The 18,955-nt window shown below is 53.3% G+C and overlaps 1 protein-coding gene across 9 annotated transcripts in view; it reads left to right on the top strand.

The window, feature by feature from the left end:
- The window catches only part of PTPRN2 (protein tyrosine phosphatase receptor type N2), a 1,079,664-nt gene that overhangs the window by 195,399 nt on the left and 865,310 nt on the right, over window positions 1–18,955 (top strand). The gene's annotated exons all lie outside the window — the stretch shown is intronic.

Here is an 18,955-nt window from a genome sequence, read left to right as displayed (position 1 = left end):
TGCAGCCCCTCCGCGCCAGACTCCGGAGGCTCCCGGAAGGTGGGTGAACCATGCAGACCACCCAGGCGAAAACGCGGCTACTTACTCAGGCTGGCGGGAACGAGGGGTCAGTCACTGTCCCTTGTTCTTGGCAAAGACTCAGGCAGGTAGAGGAGCCGAAGTTTTACAGCAGAAAGGGCTGGCTGGGGTGCCCCCGGCTTTCTCTGGCTGACGCGTTGCAGAGATGCGGCCTGCACAGCCTGGCCGCTGTCCCACTGTCCCTGTGACGATTCGGTCTCTTTTGGGCACACGGTAAATGCCTCTGGTCAGGGCTGTTTAGGAGGTGAGGGTGTCGGGTCTCCAACACTGAGTCAGGTGGAGGGGCAGCCCCTGCCGCACACCCTCTGTGTTTTTGTGAGTTGCCTACAGTCCTTGTCGCCCCGTCCTGAACGCTGGAAGCTTTGACGCTCGCTCGTCTTCCTTTCTTAGGCCCCCAGCAGCAAAAATCTGCTCCCCTCATCGCTGAGTGAGTTTTGTGCCTTGACACTTTCTGCGCCTGGGGGGATGGACGAGTAGCCAGTACTTAGAGACCACCCGGAGCTCTGAAGGGGGTGCTCAGGGAACCAGGGCTGCTCCGTTCTCACCAGGTGGGCTTGGACAGCCACGGGGGCTCATCCCCGACCTGCCAGCCTGGGTCACTCCTGGTGAGGCAGCAGCATCCCTGTCGCAGGCTGGGACAGCAGTTCCACAGGTGTTCCCTGCACACACCTGTGCCTCTCACACTTCCGTGGCCTCCAATGCCCTCCCTATGGCCCTGAAAGCGGCCATGGATTTTTGTGCCAAGAAAAATTATACTTGCTCCTTGGTGGGGGAGCCAGAGGGGAGCCAGGTGTCTATGGGGGACAGAGTGGGGCCAGTGGTCCACAGGGAACAGAGAGGTCCAGGCATCTGTGGGGGACAGAGGGGAACCACGCATCCATGGGGGACAGAGGGGGTCCAGGTGTCCGTGGGGGACAGAGGGGTTCAGGTGTCCATGGGGGACAGAGGGGGTCCAGGTGTCTGTGGGAGAGAAGGGTCCAGGCATCTGTGGGGTACAGAGGAGGGCCACGCATCTGTGAGGGACAGAGGGGGAGCGAGGTGTCCATGGGGGTGGGACATTGTTACCCAGGATGCCAGTGGATGGGCTGATGGCACAGTTTAAGGGGTGAGAGATGAAGGGTGGGGGTCCCAGAGCAGTGGTGTCCTTGGGGTTTGGGTTTGATTGTGTGTTAGGGGACGTGGCCTTGGCTGGGGAGGGAGGTGATGGAAGGTGATATACATTGAACCCAGGCTGCTCACCACGTTTGAGAAGCCCCTGAGTGATGTTCCATCACGAAGATGGTGTGGGCTTCCTTGAAGTGTGTTGCAATCACGTCATAATTCCTTCTTCACCAGTGTTAGGCGATGAGATTATAATGAAAAGCATTAGAGCCATCACACTATTGGGAAGCATCCCCCACTAAGCTGTGAAAAACTAGAAACTCGGATGAAAATGACACTGAAAGATGACTTCCACTTCCAAAAGGTGCAGATTCACCAAAGGGAGAAACCCAGAGCTGAGGCCAGTCTGCAGCAGGTGCCGGGCTTGAGACCTTTATGTTGTCTGAGGGAAACACCTCCGTCCCCTGTCAGGCTCGGAGTGTCCTCTTTTGTTCTGGGAGCCATTGCTGTGTCATTTATGTGGAGGCTGAAGTTGCCCGGGGTGGTCCTGCAAGGCGTCTCCCAGAGCGAAGTCCCTCCGACGTGCCCCCTGGTGATGATGTTTGAGGAAACCAGGCTGAACTTTAATTTTCCTTCAGTGTTCGTGGCAGAGCGTGTTAAGTACACTTGACCTTTCTAAATTTATCACGCGGCATTTGAGTCTCTTGGATGTTTGCAGGATTTTCAAACCCAGGTTTCGGCCTTTTTAAAGACGCCGTGGGGTGAGGAGGGTGTGTTGGAGGCGCTGTGACCAGGATGGGATGGTTTCCAGCTCCCGTTTTCTTCCTGCCCAATCTCCTCTCCAGCCAACATCGAGTAAGGCCAGGGCCACCTGGGGTGCAGGGGCCCCTGGAAAGGACTCCCCTTCCTTCTCTGCAGCAGGCACAGGGGCCTGGGCAGCTGGGCCTGTGCAGCCCTTTCTCTCTGTGGACTTGCTGTTTTCAGCCTCCCTGGAGGGGCTGGTGGTTCTAGACACTGAGGTTGACAGGCGTGCTCGAGGAGTTCTCATCACCCTGTTCTTCCTTAATGGAAGGAAGTTATTTTTAAAATTCTACCCACAGGGGCTGCCTGGGGTGAGACATACCTGCAGGTCCGATGAGGCTTTGGGATGTGGACAGATAACCAGAGCAGGATGGTCCTGTCCGCAGGGGATACCAGGAAGCCTGTGGGGTCCTGGCAAGGCTCCGGCTTGGCTTCCAAGGACCCTGCCCCTTGGCTGCTGACTGGACCCAGGGCCCGGCTTTGTGTCTTCGCAGTTGGTGAAACACATTGATCTACAGTGTGTTTCTGTAGCACCTTGATGTGGTCAGACCCCGGTGAGTTGACTCCTCCCCCACGGACACAAGGACAGGGCTGCACCCACATGTTCTGCCATCCTCACTGGCTGCTGGGGCCGTGCCCCCACGTGGAGCTCTTGCTGGCCAAGAGAAGCGGCTGTCCTGTGAGGCCCTGCTCCATGCCAGGACGGTTCCCCAGACAATGCTGGGTGGCAGCAGACCCCCGCCGCCCTCTCCTCGTGTGAGCTGACGCATGGACAGAACACTTGGGGTTGCCCTGTGCCTGCCGCTCAGCCACGGTCTCATGAGTGGACCCATCTGGTGGAACATCCACAGTGCCCAGGAGGCTTGCCTTTGTGTCCACACCCTGTGTCCAGTGCTGGGGTGGTCCCTGACCCAGCCCCTCTCCTCCTCGGGGAGTTTGACCTGCATGGCCACATCAGAGTCCTCACCCTGAGGATGGACAGGAGATGAAGGGAGGGAGAGGGGAGGTCCACCCTCATTCCCTCCCCATGGAGGCCCCAGCCTGGCCATTGTCCCTTGGCCAAAGGTCACCCCCAAAGGCAGCCCAGTCCTCACAATTCCCTCCCCTGGGTATGGCTACTCCCCCGCACCAGCCCAGTATTGCATCATCCCTGCCCTGCAAACAGTCCCTCCTGAATCCACCCTGGGGGCCTGGTGGAGGACTCTCAGCTCATCTAAACGATCCCTCCTGAATCCACCCTGGGGGCCTGGTGGAGGACTCTCAGCTCATCTAAACGATCCCTCCTGAATCCACCCTGGGGGCCTGGTGGAGGACTCTCGGCTCATCTAAACGGTCCCTCCTGAATCCACCCTGGGGGCCTGGTGGAGGACTCTCGGCTCATCTAAACGATCCCTCCTGAATCCACCCTGGGGGCCTGGTGGAGGACTCTCGGCTCATCTAAACGGTCCCTCCTGAATCCACCCTGGGGGCCTGGTGGAGGACTCTCGGCTCACAGGCGGGCTCCCTGTCTCAAAGGTGCTCATTCCTGAGGGCGTCATCCCAGGTGGCAAATCTGTTTGCTTTTAAATTCTGGTGAGAGCAGTGCTGCTCACTGTTGTGCCCTGTTTGTGGGCCTTGTCTGGCTGGGGGTGCAGCTTCTTTCCTCCCCCGCCCCTGGTACTGACCAGGGCCTGGCACTGGGGAAACCTCCTTCCTCCTCCCATCCCCAGGGCTGCAGGGCTGCACCCAGCCTGGGCAGCTGGTCAGGGCTGTGAGGGGCTGGGGTGGGACTCCAGCTGCTCTATGTCCTGGCAGGGGTTGGGCCTGCATCTCAAGGGACATCTGCAGCATGGGTGCTGGTGGGAAAATGTGGGAAGGTCTCTCCTCCTGCGGGGTAGGTGGGCATTTCTCATCATAAAATGAGACATTTGTATCCTCCTCATGGTGACCTTAAGCCTCAGGAAGAAGCTAGGGGAGGCTGCTGTGGCTGAGAGACCTTCCCAGGACATGGTCTCTCTCCTGACGGGCCTCTGCAGTCAGCGTCCGAAGGAGAGATGGGCCTGTGAGTATAGCTGGGTGCCAGGGCCCGGACCTGGATTTCATGCCTGGTGCAGCTTGACCAGGAGAGGGAGTGCGGTTTCAGACAAGGGAGGGTGGCGCCTGGGCTTCCAGGCTTCGAGGGATGGCGTGGGCTCACAGCCCCTTTCTCCTCGGCCATTGGCCCCAGAGGGTCCCTCCAGGGAATGGAAGTCAATGTCTCTCATGCAGGTTCTTTTTATCTTTAAGGGAGCAGCAGCTGCTGGGTCAGGGTGTTTGGAATAAAAAGTATTTGTTCCTGCAGCTGTACATCTGAACGTGAAACGTATGGCTGTTGCGTTACAACCGTTGCAAGAGGGAAGAAAATCTAGTCTGTAGCTAGGATGATTTCTACCCCTCGGATTTGGAAGTGGTGAATTAGTGGAGGTGGGGGTGGGTTTCACACCATTTCAGGAGGGCTTGTTCCTGTAGGGCCCTGACAGCCGACAGAGCCTGCCACGTGGACACAGTGCATGTGACGCGGCACCCGTGGGGGATGGGTTTTCATCTGCCCTTCCTTCCCCTCCGTTTTTCGGAGCCTCTTTGGGGTATGACATACCCACCTTGAGCTTCGCATTTTGAGAGGACATTTGTAGAGTGGAGCTGACAGTTAAGGGGACGATGGGCGAGAAGAGAAGGCTTGGGAGACATCGGCCAGCTCTCCCGCAAAGTGCGCTGAGAGCTGAGGGGCTGGTGGTTCTGCACCCTCTGGGACGGGGCAAGCCTGGCTGGGCAGTGGACGGCAGTTGGCATGGGACGGGCTCAGCTCCCAGAGCCACAGTGAGCAGCATTGTGGCCACTCGGTGTCCAGATGCCTGTGTTCCCTCCTCCCTTGGCTGAGGCCCTCCAGCACGATGGTCCTACTGCGAGGCTGGAGAAGGGATGGGGTCGGGGTGTCTGCTGTGACTGTCCTGGGGCAGAAGGGCCTCCGGCTCAGAGACTCCGCAGGTCTCACCTCATGACTCCGTCTGGCTGCTGATTCCACTTTACATGTTCTTTGAAGGCAAATATGTTTCCCATGAAGCAAATTGGTTCGGCTGCGACTTAGTGCCACTGACTGCATGGGAATAACTTCTTAGTCGAGTTCATTGCTGCTCCAGGTGCTGGCTGCCCCTGGCTGCTAGGAGAGGCCATTTCCACGTAGCAGCCACTGAGCTGTGTGACCATGAGAGCCGTGGGAGGACACGGCCCAGGGTGATGGAGCCTCTGAGTTCAAGGGGACGTGCCTCTGTGCACACTCAGCGGCCGGGGGATGAGAGGACAGGGTGGCAGGGCGGGGATGGAGCTGGGGCACAAAGAAGATCGGTTTGAATAATCGCAGCTGAGTATCGTGTAGACGTTTGAGAGGCTTCATCCCTCTGTAGGATCCTCCTGTCTTCTGTGGATGTGAACAGCGTCATTACAGAGTCATCCGAGGTGGATGCAGAAGGCCTGGCTGCACCGGAGGACAGCACCTGGGGCTGCCTCACCACATGTCTCGGGCCAGGGCCCTGCTTTCTGGATGTGTCCATTAACATCCCACAACCTTTGCTGAAACATCTCTGGCTCTCACCTCTTTTCTCCAAGAGCCGGTTTGTGAAAACTAAGATGTGGCCAGGAACAAAGGAGAGCAGGAAGGACAGAACTTGCGTTTAGCCCGTTTTCTATTCTGGGAATGTGACGCGTGATGATTTATCCATGCATCTGTGTTGTCATCCGTGTTCTCGCAGGGCCCAGTTCCAGCAGCCAGGCTGGTGGCTGAGTCTAGAATTGCATTTGTGACGGCGGCAGCCATTATTGCAAATGTACCTTTCTTGTGTATTGATCTTTCGCAGATCCCATTATTTTTAATTTATTTAATAAGGAGGAGTGTTTGTTTCATAACTCAGAATCAAAACCATAATTATTCACTCAGACTCTGGTGTCTGTGCAAGGGAAGCCTGTGGGTTGATGTTTTTCATTCTTCAGTGACCAGAGGATTAATTGAGGGGCCACCACAGAAAGAAGGCACAATACATCTCTTTTCTAATGAACTTGGACTTCAGAGCTTAAATCCAAAGTAATTGGATTTCACAGTCAAAGTGCGCTTTCACTTCATGTGGTCTATGGACACGGCTGCGTGTCCTCCACGTGCGTCACAGCCTGGGCTGATCTTAAAACAACTTTATGTAGAGCAGGTGTGTCGTGTTTCATTCTGTGAGGAATCACTCACTGAAGTGTGGTGTGGCCTCAGTGGCCGCACCTGCCTCCTGCTGAGGGCTTCGGGGCCCAGGTGTGGCCCTTCGGACGCCTGTTTCCCTTCAGCTTCTCTTCGCAGACTTTGAGGCCCAGGCACTGCCCTGCCTGCATCTGGAGCCCTTCTCCTTCCAGGGGCCCGCCTCATGTTGGGTGAAATCAAGCCTCCATGGTTGTATGTTCTAATCGCCAGTCCGAGCTTAGCCCTTAGGGTTGACCTATTCCTTCAGATCGATCACAGCTGAGCTCAGCACTGAGCATTGGAGGGTGAAAAAGAAGTTTTGTATCATCTGTGTGTGGGTTAATAATAACGTATGTATTTGGAGTTTGTGTCTGGTTCCTGGCTCCTGAGATCCTTGGAGTCTCTGGGGCGATGAGTGTCTTTTGTGTGCTGAGAGGTGGCTGGGAGCCCTGGCTGGCTTCAGGGTGGGGCTGGTGGCCAGAAAGGCCAAGGCACCATTAGATGGTTGGGCCTTTCAGGACCCCCCAACTCTTGGGGGTTAATCACCAATGGCCAGTGATTTAATCCATCATGCCTACGTACGTGAAACCTGCATAGAGAACTAAGTGAGAGGTTCACGGAGCTCGCGGGTTGGCAGACACGTGGAGGTGCAGGGAGCCTGGTGCACCCAGGGCAGATGTGACGCTTGCCCTGCACCCTGCCCCGTGCGTCCCTCAGTTTGGCTCTCCTTGAGCTGCGTCCTTTATAAGAGCTAGTGATGGTGAGTGAAGTGCTTTCCCAAGTTCTGTGTCATCCAAAGAAAAATCGCACCTGAGGAGGTTGTGGGCAGCCGAGTTTGTCGCTGGCTGGGAAGAAATGCAGGTGGCCTGGCTGTCCATCTGCACTGGCCCTCATGGGGGGGTGGTCTTGCGGGACCGAGCCCAGAAGCTGTGAATTCTGGGACCTTGGTGCCGGGATTGACGTGAACCGTGGCTTCCCGTGGAGGATGTGGCTGTGGATCGGGTGATGGCCACTCGGAAGGGTCCAGGGGCTTCTTGTTCAGTGTGGACAGGGGTGCTCCTTGCCGAGACCTGCAGAGTGAAGCCGACACAGGGGAGAGGTGGCTACATCCTGGGGTCGGGGGAATCCTCCGAAAGTATTTTCTGTGGGGAGAAGGCTGCTGTGGAGCTGGGGTTCTCCAGAGAAACAGACTCAGCAGGGGGTTTGTATGTGTGTATAAATAGAGATGTGTGTGTGTATAAATAGATATATGTGTGTGTAAATAGAGATATATGTGTGTGTGTACAGACAGAGACAGTATTTCAAGGCATTAGCTCACCGATTGGGGGCCTGGCGGGTCTGACATCTGCAGGGCAGCTGGTGGGCTGGGAATTCAGAGGCGGGTTCCTGCTGCAGCCTCTCGTCCGAATCCCACAGGGCAGCGGCTTGGAGACTTTGACAGCTCTTCATGTTGCTGCCATCTACAGCAGGATTCCATCTCCTTCAGGAAACTTCGCCCTGGCTCTGCAGCCTCCGCCTGGATGAGACCATCCAGCACCATTGCCTTTAAGTCAGCAGATTCAGCAGATGGTGGTGGCCACCGCGTCTTCCGAGGGCCTCACAGCAGCTCTCTGCCTTCAGCTGCATCCCCGGGCCTGGCCGGGCCAAGCTGAGCTGACAGGGATGCCGCAGCCCCCTGGAGTCCAGTCCCCCCAGGACCCAGAGAGTGCTTCAGCTGACAGGGATGCCGCAGCCCCCTGGAGTCCAGTCCCCTCAGGACCCAGAGAGTGCTTTCCAACATCGTAACCCAATCGCACTCCACTTGTAAATGCGCCCTTGGCTCCCGTCTTACAAAACAAGAGTTGTCTTTGTGGTCACCATCTGCCTTCCAGCTCTCTGGAGCCTGCGGAGACCCCAGCGAAGGCAGTGAGCGTGGTCCTGGCCCCACCTCAGCCCTCCTGTGGTGCAGGATGAGCCCTCCCTGACCTATTTGGCTTGCAGATGTGATTTCAGTGTCTATGTGAATTGGGCATCTGTGTTTACAGTTCTGAAAGTTTCATGGAAAGGTTTCTGGTCTCCCATGTGGTACCAGGAGATCTGTCCGTGTGGGGCCTGAAGCCAGGGCAGCCGCTGGTTGAAGCTGAGGCCACTTAGGGCAGGACTTTCCCAGCCTCCTGGGGATCTGGGTCCCGGTTTGGCCTCAGAGGCATTTGGGCAGAGCCTCCCGTGTTCTAGAACACATGCTGCCACAGAGACGCGTCATCAAAAGAGCCTGGGCAGACGCGATCCCAGAGGGTGAGAAGCCACAGTCCCCCCATCCTCGGCCCACCCCTGTGGCGAGTGCTTAGGTGGGTGATCGGGCCGTGTGGAGTCGTGTTCATCATGGAGGATGTGGAAGCACCTTCCCATTCATCTCCCAGGGTGGCAGATTGCTAACACCTTCCCATTCATCTCCTAGGGTAGCAGATTTGCTAAAACCCTGGAGAGCTGCATTAACACTTGAAACCACCACAGCAAGAGCTGGGAGTCGATGCAGTAGGAGCCTGTGAAGGGCTGGGCTTTCTGTTTTTTGTTGCCTGAACTTGATCGCTGGTAGGTTGTACATCTACATTTGGTGATGGTGGATAAGATTGGGGATTGAAGGATCCATTTTTTTCCAGGTTAAATGTTTGAGCATTTGGATGATCGACAGTGTGTTCAGTTATGCTTTCTCCAGGTTCATGTCCCCACTGGCCCCATCTCCTGCACCCATCCATAGCTATAAGCTCCCCTGACCCCATCAAGCTACCTAGAAAAGTGCATACCCTGGTCCCGAGGGGAATTGGATGAATGAGCCTGGATGAACGGATGCAGCTCCTGCACCATGGGAGGAGGGACTCGGGGCATGGGAGGAGGGACTCGGGGCATGGGAGGAGGGAGGAGGGGCACAGAAATAGGGACTCAGAGCACAGGAGGAGGGACTTGGGGCACGGGAGGAGGGACTTGGGGCACGGGAGGAGGGAGGAGGGGTATAGAAGGAGGGACTCAGGGCACGGGAGGAGGGACTCGGGGCACGGGAGGAGGGACTTGGGGCACGGGAGGAGGGACTTGGGGCATGGGAGGAGGGAGGAGGGGCACAGAAATAGGGACTCAGAGCACAGGAGGAGGGACTCGGAGAACGGGAGGAGGGAGGAGGAGCACGGAAGGAGGGACTCGGGGCATGAGAGGAGGGACTCGGGGCATGGCAGGAGGGGCACATCTGCTCATGGAGGGTAACACAGCAGAGCCCTCTTCCTGGAGATGAAATCCATGGTGTTCACCACAGGAGAGACGCACAAGGTCACCAACCCATCTTCTTTCTGGAGACTGTGGAAATTTAGAAACGGACTTGAAACCGTTTTCTGGTATCACGTAGCTCATCAGTAGCAGGCCTGAACTTGTGCTTTTTTGTATGCCAGCATTTGTAAACTTTGAGTAATATCTAAACCCCATTAAAAGGGAAAAATTGTATGGACCTCCTTTGTTGACTTAAGGCATTATTATCATTAATGTAATTGTTTAAATCACTGAAATGAAACAAGGTGTGGAATTTTATGCTGGATTTTAATTAACAAGAATGTTTCATGGATGCCCAAACTTCTGATTTTCCATTTTATCTCAAAACAGCTCTCTTTGCTTGGTATACAGTGAGATTTTAAAGTAGAGGCCAATTCTACTTGGTTGTTGCACTTTCACCCTTAATGTTTCTTCAAATCCTTTCAAAATCTGAAATGTCATCAGAGTACATCTTCATCAGTTCAATTGAAACGTTTTTTTTTCCAGTGGTGTCTTTCTTGCCTTAATTGGTTGGGACTCTTGTCTCTGGAATTGTTCCCAGAATTTTATATTAAAGTAGCTTTTGTTACAGTGGGACTCACATAGTGTGGTATGATTGGTTTACAAAGAAGACATTTAGGTTCTTGTCTATGTTATCAGAAGAGGACAAATGGTTTCATATTTGTTATTCCATGCTTCAGGGGCATTGGTGGGAGTGTGGAACGGAAAATTTAAACATCAGAAACTCCATTAGGGGACGTTGATGCACTGAATGGAAGTCACACCAGCAAATTCTTCTGCTGTGAGGGCGGAAGTCACACCAGCAAATCCTGCTGTGAGGGCGGGCAGGTGATTTTACTGATGCGCAGCAAATCCTGCTGTGAGGCAGGCAGGTGATTTTACTGATGCGCACAGCCCACATGCTGCAGAGGTGCACCCTGACATCTAACTGTGTTTGGTCGGCCCTCTGACTCGTGAAAATGTCTTCTGGCAATTAGTATTTCAGTTTCAGTACCTTTGGTAACTTTTACAAAGAGTGCATGTTCAAGGGTCAAATGTAATCACTTGTTAGTAAATGAAATTTTTTATTTTAAACACACAGATGGGTGTCATGCACACAGTTTGCAGTGATTTTTGATGAAGGGAAGGTTCATTCCCTCCCAAAACACCCTTCTGGCTTAATCCCTCCTGTAATACAGGGTTTCTCTACATTATACTCATCTGTCTTGGCTTAAGCAGTAACACCTGTGCCTGTTGAAGCGCCTTCTTCCTAAGTGTCTGGCTTTGTGTACTTTCATTTGCATACAGAGATCTGTAACTGTTAAGGAGCCCCTGCCCTCTCACACTGTGGATAGTGTCAGTGCCTACCTTTCACTGAGATCAGCGGGAAAAACCTCTGGAGGTTGGGTGCTGCCCCTGGCATCTTGCATTAATAGTTTACAGCCTGTGGTCCCCACAACCCGGCTGCTTCTGCCCTGTGTTGTGCTCCTGAGAGACGTGTTGGTGTCTGGCCGAAAGGTCCTTTCGGTTTCCAGGGTACCATAAATCCTCAAAATTAATGGGCAATGCAGGCCCTTACCAGCTCCTCCTCCTGTGTGGTGACCTCCAAATGTGGCCACCTGGGTGACAGCAGACAAATAGACATGTGTGCCAAGTACCTTGAGCGAGCCCAGCAGGTTGTGATACAGTTGGTGCACGCAAATCATGAGTGTGTGAGGGACATGGATGACCAGCGATGAGACAGAGGATGCGTGCGATGCTTCAAGCAGAGTTTAAAGTTCTGTCCCTGAAAATGGTCAAGGTTCTCAACAGGAAGTAACCATCCAAACAGTGGCATTTTGAAGCCAAGGACTCAAGTGAAAAGGATTCCTTCAGTGTGATCACACTTTCCGGAGCATAGTGGCTCTCATATGCCAAAGGGTTTAAAATACTAATGACGTTATTACATAATTCTGTAAAAAAGTCATTAACATCACAAACTGGCCGTAGTTGTTTGCTGCTGCTGTGTGCCTCTCTGAGACATATGTGTGCGTGAAGACACCTGAGCAGGTGGGCTCTTGTTGGGGTTTCCATAAACTCTCACCCTGAGACTCTTCTGCAATTGAACACAAACTCACACCTTTCTTTCCTGACCACTTAAAGTTCTTTTGTCCTTCTGTTTTGATGACTTTAGTTTTATCTTGACTTTTGAACTTCAAATTAAATTTCTGACAGTAAAGCTGGATAATTTTAAAATATCATTTTTTGGGATCCCGGAGGCTATTTAAAGTCTTTGGTTCCATGTAATTAATAAAAAATTGAAAGGGCATTCCCATGGCAAAACTCTGCACTTTAAACTGGCAGCCACAAAGGGTGAGGGCAATCTCTCCTTTGGAAGAGTATATTATACTTTAGAATGTTAAGTCCATGCTATTTCCCATTTTGTTTATAGGGATGATATTATGTGTATGATTGCTCTGTTCTGAAGCAAATACTGGCCCTGTGGATTATATCAAATAGATACATTCACTAATAGAAGTGCCTGACCCTGCATGCTGCTTTTGCCTCTGATCACTTTTTTTGAATGAGTTACAAAAATAATTCTTCAAAATAGTTCTTCAAATTCTGTTGAATAAGAGTTCTGCATGAGGTGTGTCTTTTGAACTCTTGTTGGATGTTAGCTCAGGAGGTGGGTCTTCAAGGCCCCTCATGTGTCAATAGGAGCCTTAATGTTCTCCAGGCATCATGTCATGATGAACATTAATGTACTGTGGGATACTGACGGAGTGTGCCGTTTATCAATAGGCTGTAAGACAGTGGTCCCCAACCTTTTTGGCACCAGGGACCAGCTTCCTGGAAGACAGTTTTTCCATGGACCATGGTTGGGGGTGTGGTTTTGGAAAGATCCAAGTGCAGTACGTTTATTGTGCCCTTTTTTTCCAACTCATTTGCCACTCTAAAGCCCACTGATAGGGTTTTCATATGTGTCTGCAAGCAATTGATTGATTGTGATCTCTGTGCAGTCAGACCTCTCTGCTCATGTTAATCTGTGTTTGCAGCTGCTCCCCAGCACTCCCATCACTGCCTCAGCTCCACCTTGGATCATCAGGCATTAGATTCTCGTGCAGAGTGTGCAGCTTCTGTCCCTCCCGTGCGCAGTTCACAATGGGGTTTGCACTCCTGTAAAATCTAACACTACCGCTGATCTGACAGGCAGCGGAACTCAGGCGGGAATGCTCGCACACCTGCTGCTCACCTCCTGCTGTGTGGCCTGGTTCTGGTACTGGTTCATGGCCCGGGGGTTGGGGACTCCTGCTGTAAGAATAGAATGGGGTTGGAAAAATTGTTTTTGCAGAAGACAGATTTATGCATTTCTTTCCTTCATGGCGACTTTCTGAGGAGAGAAGAGGGGCTTGGGGAGGAGAACACTGGAATTCATGGGATACTTTGCAAATTCCATGCTGTTTTACCTGTTTTACACCAAAAAGTGGGTGAGGTTGTGTGGCTTACCCAGGACATGGTGGAGGGGTCTTCAGCCCAGGGTGGTGATGCAGTGGCACCGTCCTCCCTGGTCCTGGCCTCCTCCACATCCTGACCCCCGGGGCTGTTCACGGAGGGGAGTTGGAGTCGTGAGGCTGTGCTGAGCTGCGTTGCCCAGGTGCCTGCACATGTATGCCCACCAGGGTGGACCTGTAGTGGGTCCTGCCCACCATTTCTCTCCTGGCTGTGGCTCTCAAGGTGCTCTGGTGAGAGAATGTAACTGGCACCTGCCTTAGGGCTAGTGATATGGTTTGCCTGTGTCTGTACCCAAATCTCATCTTAAATTGTAGCTCCCACAATTCCCATGTATTGTGGGAGAGACCCAGTGGGAGGCACTTGAATCATGGGAGTGGGTCTTTCTCGTGCTGTTCTCATGGTAGTGAATAAGTCTTACAAGATCTGATGGTTCTATAAGGGGGAGTTTCTCTGCACAAACTCTCTCTTACCTGCTGCCATGTAAGACATCCCTTGGTCTTTCACCATGATTGCGAGGCCTCCCCAGCCATGTGGAACTGTGAGTCGATTAAATCACTTTCCTGTATAAATTACCCAGTCTCGGATATGTCTTTATCAACAGCATGAAAACAGACTAATACAGTAAATTGGTACCGGTAGAGTGGGGCACTGCTGTAGATAACCAAAAATGTGGAAGCAACTTTGGACCTGGGTAACAGGCAGGGGTTGGAACAGTTTGGAGGGCTCAGCAGAAGACAGGAAAATGTGGGAAAGTTTGGAACTTCCTAGAGGCTTGTTGAATGGCTTTGCCTAAAATGCTGACAGCAATATGGACAATAAAGTCCAGGCTGAGGTGGTCTCAGATGGAAATGAAGAACTTGTTGGGAACCGGAGCAAAAGTGACTCTTGTTATGTTTTAGCAAATAGACTGGCAGCATTTTGCCCCTGTCCTAGACATTTGTGGAACTTTGAACTTGAGCAAGATGATTTAGCGTATGTGGTGGAAGAAATTTCTAAGCAGCAAAGCATTCAAAAGGTGACTTGGGTGCTTGGTTTTATAGGGGAAGCAGAGCATAAAAGTTCAGAAAATTTGCAGCCTGACAATGTGATAGAAAAGAAAATCCCAATTTCTGAGTAGAAATTCAAGCCAGCTGTGGAAATTTGCCTAAGTAACAAGGAGCCAAATGTGAATCCCTGAGACAATAGGGAAAATGTCTCCAGGGCATGTCAGAGGTCTTCACAGCAGCCCCTCCCATCATAGGCCCTGAGGCCCAGGAGAAAAAAGTCGTTTTGTGGGCTGGGCCCAGGGTCCCCATGCTATGTGCAGCCTTGAGACTTGATGCCCTGCGTCCCAGCCGCTCCAGTTGTGGCTGAAATGAGTCAATGTGGAGCTCAGGCTGTGGCTTCAGAGGGGGCAAGCCCCAAGCCTTGGCAGCTTCCACATGGTGTTGAGCCTGCAGGTGCACAGAAGTCAAGTACTGGGGTTTGGGAACCTCTGCCTAGATTTCGGAAGATGTATGGAAATGCCTGGATGCCCAGGCAGAAGTTGGCTCCAGGGGTGGGGCCCTCATGGAGAACCTCTGCTAGGGCAGTGCAGAAGGGAAATGTGGAGTTGGAACCTGCACACAGAGTCCCTACTGGGGCACTGTCTAGTGGAGCTGTGAGAAGAGGGCCACGGTCCTCCAGACCCCAAAATGGTAGATCTATGGACAACTGGCACTGTGTGCCTGGAAAAGTCTCAGACACTCAATGCCAGCCCATGAAGGCAGCTGGGAGGGAGGCTTTACTCTGCAAAGCCAAAGGGGCAGAGTTGCCCAAGACCATGAGAACCCACCTCTTGCATCATCATGACCCAGATGTTTGACATGGAGTCAAAGGAGATCATTTTGGAGCTTTAAGATTTGACTGCCCTGCTGGATTTCAGACTTGCATGGGGCCTGTAGCCTCTTTGTTTTGGCCAAGTTCTCCCATTTGGAATGGCTGTATTTAACAAATACCTATGCCTCCATTATGTCTAGGAAGCAAGTAACTTGTTTTTGATTTTACAGGCTCATAGGTGGAAGGGACTTGCCTTGTCTCAGATGACACATTGGACTGTGGGCTTTTGAGTTAATGCTGAAATGAGTTAAGACTTTGGGGGGCTGTTGGGAAGATATGATTGGTTTTAAAATGTGAGGACGTGAGATTTGGGAGAGGCCAGGGGCATAATGATATGGTTTGGCTGTGTCCCCACTGAAATCTGATCTTGAATTTCAGCTCCCATAATTTCCATATGTTGTGGGAGGGACCTGTTGGAAGGTAATCGAATCATAGGGGTGGGTCTTTCCCTTGCTGTTCTCCTGATAGTGACTAAGCCTCATGAGATCTGATGGTTTTATAAGGGGGAGTTTCCCCATACAAGCTCTCTTTGCCTGCTGTCATCCATGTGAGATGTGACTTTGCTCCTCTTTGCCTTCCACCATGATTGTGAGGCCTCCCCAGCCATGTGGAATTGTGAGTCCATTAAACCTCTTTCCTGCATAAATTACCCAGTCTCAGGTATGTCTTTATTAGCAGCATGAAAAAGGACTAATACAGCTAGGGGGTCCCCATCCACCTGAACCCCCATGAACCTCTTGTGGGTCTACTGACTTTGGCCTTCTTGGAGTCTTTCTGTTTCATCTGTGCTGTTTCTTAGGAACCCCGCCCCACCTGTGGGCTGTGCTGTGAGCTTGAATTTGGAGTCTTCTCCATCTTTGTCTGTGCTGTTTCTTAGGAACCCTGCTCCATCCGTGAGGTGTGAGTTTGAGTTCGAAGTTGTCTTTGTCTTTCGTCTGTGCCATTTCTTGGGAGCCCCCCACCTGTGGGCTGTGAGTGTGAGTTTGGCTGCAGTTTCTGAGGATGCAGCTTTTCCTTCCTGTGTAATTAGTGTGGCTCTTTGTCCCACCCTTCCATCCCTCCCCTCCTCTGTTCCTGTCTTTGCTTTCATCAAACATTTACTGAACAGACACCATCTATGAAGGTGAGTCTTGGCTGCCACTGCTGCAGAGGCGTGTTGCACAGCAGAACCATATTCCCTACCCCGGTCCTCCTGCCAACCCCAGTCACCCCCACCTTGGGGTCCGCAGCCCCTTCTGCAGGCTGCTGGAGGGAGCGTCCTATGTGTGGACACCTGACCTTGCTATTCCCTGCTCTAGGGGGCAGCCTATGAGACTTCCCCACTCTGGGACTCTCCCACCCCTTCCATGCACACAGGGCCAGGCCTGGCAGGTGCAGCCCCTGTCCTAACCCAGCACTTCTCACTTCGCACCCTGCCTCACCCTGCAGGGAGCTCTTCCCCTCCACAGCTCTGAGAGACAGGAGTGCGTGCAGATGCACTGTCAATAAATACTTATTAATAACAAATTCACAGATGACAGGACTGGGAGCGGGGTCTTCTCCCCATCCCATTAAAGTCCCCTTGATCGTAACAGCCAACCAGCCTTTTCTGGTAAGAATTTTGTCAAGTATTTTATATATAATATCTCAGCTATTACTAATACCAGTGCTGCATGGAAGGAATTATCATTATCCTCAATGTATTGATTAAAACACCTCTTTGACGAATGTGCCTGCCTGAGCCTATAACAAGAAAGCACCTGAGTTGGATGTTGACCCTGGACCCTGGACCCTGGAGTGTGCTGGACTCCAAAGCCCAGGAGTTTTGCACACTTTCTTTGGAAACGTGGTGATATCAAGGCAGAGAACCAAGAGTGGGGTTTTCAGCATAACTGGATGAAGACTGGGCAGCTTGACTCAGGGCATTCGCAATAGAGGGGGCCTGTGGGGAGCAGCTCACTGTGGGGAGAGGACAGGGGGCTGAAGGGGAGAGGACAGGGGGCTGAAGTCATCCTCGGATGCAGGCCTGTGGTCACCATGAGTCACTGGGACCTGCGGTTCCCCCTTCAGAACCATTGCTGTGTTTCTGTGGAAAAGGAGCTTAAGTCCCTAGTGGGTCCAGGGCCCTCCTGCACCAAGAAGGAGGTGCCTGGGGAAGCCTCTGGGCAGCAGGCGGGGCTTGCAGGCCCCTTTAGGAAAACTCATGCCCTGGGGAGCGAATGTCAAGAGCTGAGGGGACAGCCTCCAACCATTATGTAAAAAAGCCATTGTCAAGGTCAAGGGTTGTCCTGAGGCCAATAGCTTTTATTTGCTTTTGTGTCAGGTTTGTTCAGGTTTGTATAATCATATGATTTGTATGCAGTAAAATGCAGTTTCTAAGTGCACAGCTGGAGGAGTCAGGAGGAGGTGTATAGTCCCGGAGCCAGGGCCAGGACCTGCCGTGTCACACCTGGAAAACCCGGAGCCGGCATCAGGACTGGCTGTGTTACACCCAGAAAACCCGGAGCTGGCGCCAGGACTGGCTATGTCACATCCGGACCACACAGAGCTCTTCCTTGCCCTCATGGATCTGGTTCTGTGCTGTGCTTGCTGTGTCTGTGTTGTAGCCACGGGCCCTGTGCTGTGTGGACTGTGGGGGAGGCTTCTGCCTGCACACTGCCCTTGAGCACCCTCCGTGCAGGGCCGTACCAGCAGCCCGTCCCTTGGTATTGCCAGGTGGTGTCCCTGGAATGGGTGTAAGAAAGTCAACTCTCCAGCTGTGGACATTTGGATTGTTCCACTTTTCAGCTGTCGTGCGTAAAGCTGTGATAAACCACCAATGCCGGTTTCCTGTGAACTCCATTTTCATTCCTCTTGGGTCCATGACAAAGCCTGTGATTGCTGAGTCACGGGAAAATTGTGTGTGCATTTCCACCCCCAAGCCGACCTGGCCAGTTGCCTGCCTCCTCCCTAGCACTCTGCATTGCTGGGGTTTCCTCCCCAACCTGTGGGTTCGTGGTGGTGTCCAAGTGGGGTTCCCCTTTTCTTATGCGTGATGATGCTGGCTGTCTCTTCCTGCACTTACTGGCCATCCCTTGCTCTTCTTTGGTGAAGACCGATACATTTTACATTTAACTATTTTTCCATAACACATGGAGATTTTATTAACACACGCGCACCTAATTGCTACCAGATTCATGATGAAACAGGAGCGTCCCCTGACCCCGCGTGCTTGATGTGTGACAGGGCTGTGGGGGAGTCCCCGACCCCCCTCTCAGGACCTGTGACAGGGCTGTGGGAGAGTCCCCTGACCCCGCGTGCTTGATGTGGGACAGGGCTGTGGGGGAGTCCCCTGACCCCCCTCTCAGGACGTGTGACAGGGCTGTGGGAGAGTCCCCTGACCCCCCTCTCAGGACGTGTGACAGGGCTGTAGGGGAGTCCCCTGACCCCCCTCTCAGGACATGTGACAGGGCTGTGGGAGAGTCCCCTGACCCCGCGTGCAGGACGTGTGACAGGGCTGTGGGGGAGTCCCCTGACCCCCCTCTCAGGACGTGTGACAGGGCTGTGGGGGAGTCCCCTGACCCCCCTCTCAGGACGTGTGACAGGGCTGTGGGAGAGTCCCCTGACCCCGCGTGCAGGATGTGTGACAGGGATGTGGGAGAGTCCCCTGACCCCCCTCTCAGGACGTGTGACAGGGCTGTAGGGGAGTCCCCTGACCCCCCTCTCAGGACATGTGACAGGGCTGTGGGAGAGTCCCCTGACCCCGCGTGCAGGATGTGTGACAGGGATGTGGGAGAGTCCCCTGACCCCCCTCTCAGGATGTGTGACAGGGCTGTGGGGGAGTCCCCTGACCCCCCTCTCAGGACATGTGACAGGGCTGTGGGGGAGTCCCCTGACCCCGCGTGCAGGACGTGTGACAGGGCTGTGGGGGAGTCCCCTGACCCCCCTCTCAGGACGTGTGACAGGGCTGTGGGAGAGTCCCCTGACCCCACGTGCAGGATGTGTGACAGGGATGTGGGAGAGTCCCCTGACCCCCCTCTCAGGACGTGTGACAGGGCTGTGGGAGAGTCCCCTGACCCCGTGTGCAGGATGTGTGACAGGGCTGTGGGGGAGTCCCCTGACCCCCCTCTCAGGACGTGTGACAGGGCTGTGGGAGAGTCC

This window comes from Pan paniscus, chromosome 6, assembly GCF_029289425.2.
Source record: "Pan paniscus chromosome 6, NHGRI_mPanPan1-v2.0_pri, whole genome shotgun sequence".
NCBI classification, from domain to species: Eukaryota; Metazoa; Chordata; class Mammalia; order Primates; family Hominidae; genus Pan; species Pan paniscus.
This window is presented reverse-complemented; position numbering and strand designations above follow the sequence as displayed.